The following is a 4,041-nucleotide window of genomic DNA, read 5'->3' on the forward strand; positions in this document are numbered from 1 at the left end:
AAAGCTGCATATGTCTTACACTTGATATCCAGTTTTCCAGGTTTCCAATACTGATAGTGCACAGTGTCTCATTTGAGAGTGGTCTCTATATGGCCTTTAGAACCAGGATTTATTAGTGGATGCCAAAAGTCTTCCATCCTGAATAATGAAGAGACACTTGGCTGTTTGTGTTTTTTTTTTTTTTTTTTTTTTTTTTTTTTTTTTGTTTGATGTAGGGCAGAAAAATATATAAATATCTCAGAGTTTCTGATGTGAAAGATTTCCATTTTGGAGTTTGCTCAGAGTTAAACATAAGCCAGTTGTATTCCTCAGTGCACTATAGCTATCACTGGACTGACCCTCCATCACTCCACTTTGGATGAGCATTAGCTTTTTTGTGTTTGTGTTTCATTTACTCTTGCTTTACTTATATTCAGACATTGATATTTTTCAGATCCCTTTTTTTATTATTTTTTTAAATATTTAATATGTTTTGTTAGCTTGAGCAGGTTAGTAAGCATTTATGCACTCTTGAAATTACATACTTTGAATATAAAAGCTCAGGTTGAGAAGTAAACCGAAGTGATTCTGACCTCTAAAGCGTGGAGTGGTTTTGAGCAGCTCTCTCTCTCTCTCTCTTTATGTAAAAAAAAAAAATCATGAAAAGAGTAAATTATGCTTCAAAGTTACAAAATTTTGAAGACTTGTAGCCTATAATGCATTCATGCAATACTGTAGTAGAGTCGGGTGCCAAAGTTTCAGCAGAATAAATGGAGGCTTCACATGTGCTCAATGCCACAACGTTGGAAAAGAGAATTTACTTCAATTTATCAGATAATAGAGTAGATGGCTGTCTGGTACAGCTATGAGCAGATAAATGTACATTGTGTAAGATTGTACAAAACAAAAAATATTGTACACTAATTTTCATCCTAATATCCTCAGGCAATATTATTTTAGTGTAAGCCAATTGTTACATTGTATCATGTAGAGATGAGATAAATAGTGTCATGTGAAATTGTGTCTAATGGTAATAATCAGGCTGAGAAAAATTAATTTCACCCTGATAGTTTAACAGTAAACAGCTTTTTGCTGTGTGTAAACTTGCATGAGAATGTTTCAGGACTCAGGCCATTGTTAAATGTTGAATATAGAATTAACGTGCCAGAATGCGGAGTATATAGTTCTATTCATAGTGACTTTGTTGGACTGTTTTACTGAAAGGATTCAGGAAATATTATTTAAGAAGAATCTCTTGAGAGGAAGAACTACTGGAGAAACCATGTGAAAGCCCTGCCAGATCTCTGAATAAAGATCAACACCCTGTGGATTTTTTTAAACCTTAATCCTTTAATTGGCAAACTCAGCCAAGTCATTGGAAAAATCTACCCTTTTCAGATATAATGTATACATGCTCATAGAACTCATATATGATGTTTGATTTACATCTTTGTTCATTTATTTGGAATAGCAAGTTGTCATCGATTGGCAATATTACCAGTTCCTTTAACCAGTGTCTGGTATATATTATACAGTTGGAAGTAGGAGTGAATTCTTAAATTATTTTATCAATCATAAGATGTAACTTCACTAAGACTACAAAAATAAAAGTAAATTTTAGTTAAAGAATTTTCTAACATTGTAATGTTTAAAAAATACATGATTTTCTTTCAGATATTTAATTTCCTTGCAATAAATGTATAAGAATATATTTTCATCTCCATGAAAATGATTTGTTAACCTTGTCATACACAATGGTATTTTGACATGTCTCACAAAGTAAATAAGTATCATTCCCAAAGAAGAAAACAGTGTGTAGCACATTGCATTGACGAAGGTTCAGCAGATTAGCCATTTGGCTACATATATGCATGAGAATAAACTAAGGGCACATTTAAACATGTAAGAAAATCTTGTGGGGGTATTTGGATACCATATCCCTTAATCCCTTGCTCGTTGTACTAACTAGCCTCTGTCTAACTTCTCTAGTTTATCAAACCCTGACTCTGCCTTGATCACGGCTCCGACCACTGCTACTACACCCCCTCCTCAAATCTTGCTGTCAATTTAACCCATGCTCAATCATCTACCCAGATTATAATACAACCTTCAAGAGACACAATTCCTCTCTCCCAGTATCCTCTACCTATTTACTGCACAGTCGTCCTAATTTTCTACCTCCTCCCTTATTATAAATCTTCATATTGCCCAACACCTCAGTAGTTTCTCACTCCACACCTCTTGCTACGTCCTGGTACCTCTACAATTCCCAATTTTACAAACCTTTTGACAACTATTTTTTTTTTTAGTCCAGTCAATTGGGGTAGTTTTTATGTGATTCCCTCTACAGCTTATTCTGACAATACCATCTTCCAACATTGCCTTCAAAAACAAGTAGGCAAAACTTCCTTATGCGGCCGTCCCGATCTGTCACGCAATGTCAGTTACATCTGTCCCAAGTCCGTACACTAACTACCCTAATTGACTTCACTGGCAAACCTATTGCACTCTCCCCTTAATTCTTGAACTCATTCCACCTCTCCGGCTGATTGCCAAGTCTACGACAAGAACTGGTCAGACTGTGAAAACGACCTGATCGACTGCTTCGTTGACAATAATTCAGTGTCCAACAGTGCAACATTATTCCCCAGAGGCCGCCGTAAGTCCTACATCAATATTGCTAAGATGACATGACCTTTCACAAAAGGTCTATAATGGCGAGTCTTGCCCTGTCCGACCATATCGACCCGTCAATGTCAGATATGTAAGCGTTTTGGCCATCCTGCCAAACATTGTAGCTCCACAGCCCTGTGTCCTCTATGTGCTGAGTCAGATCACCCCACCCGACGCCCCTATAGGAACCTTTGAAGACATCCGAATCTTCCAGAACATGAACCAAGAAACTACTCAACCACCCTCCAATTTCGCTACTCCCATATCTTCTACATTCAAAATGACTACCGACATCCATTCTCCTCATATCCTGCTTAATCCAATGCATCCCACCCTATCTTTCTCAATCTGCACCAACCCCACTCTATCCATATTATCCCTTCCACATTCTCCTGGATACACATGTGACTCCCTTTTGTCACAAGTGTCACTCCCCGGATCCTTTCTCTTCTGCAGTGGAGTATTGAGGTTTTCGTTCTCACAAACCTGACCGTCACATATCTTCCAATTATCAATCCATTGTCTCTCCAAGAGACATTCCTTGCCAGAGCCGATTCCCAATTATCATTTTGTATCATCCCCGCAATCTCCCTGTCTCCTCTATACATGTTCATCAAAACACCATATATTATATCTCCTTTTCAAACCACTGACGTTTTGCACAAGTATACGCATCTTTCTCCGCCGTTGGATTACTATTGACCTTATCCTTCTTAGATCAGACCGCCCCACTCACTTTGTCATGCACACCCAAATCTTTCCACGCCTTGACCTTTCTCTTCATCTAGACTTTCTTTGGTCAGTTCTAGACTCCCTCCCGTATAGGGATCACTTTCCTATTCTCTTTTCTCCTACTTCCTATGCCCCACTTCCCAATCCCCCAATGCTGGTGTTTTGATACGAGCATCATCATCCAACATCCTACTCTTCCAATTTCCTTTCCAATTGTATATTTCTTAATTAACTTTAGCTTTTCAATTTAACCTTTTCCATAATTTGAAGGTGTCACCCATGGTAGTGTGCTCAACACCACATTATTCCTTCTAGCTGTAAACGGCTTAGTTTCGGTACTACCACCTGGTTTGCGATCCTCCCAGTATGTAGATGACTTTACCATCTATTCCTCGGGCCCTTCCATACCTTCTCTCTGTCAACTTATCCAGTCTGCAAAATCTTTAATCTCTTTTTGGTATAGGTCCCCAACCTCCACTTTCTTTACATGATCTTCAGGCAAATTTATTGCTATCATTTTTTACTATCAGAATAAATGCTGGGAGATTGCCCGCTTGAGCATTGTACAACTCGCCTTCCACATCCCTATCACATGTCACAATTTGATCTATCTCTTTGCTCCTCATGCAATGTTCATCATCCAGTTCTACACATTCT

Source organism: Penaeus chinensis, chromosome 29, assembly GCF_019202785.1.
Source record: "Penaeus chinensis breed Huanghai No. 1 chromosome 29, ASM1920278v2, whole genome shotgun sequence".
Classification (NCBI taxonomy): domain Eukaryota; kingdom Metazoa; phylum Arthropoda; class Malacostraca; order Decapoda; family Penaeidae; genus Penaeus; species Penaeus chinensis.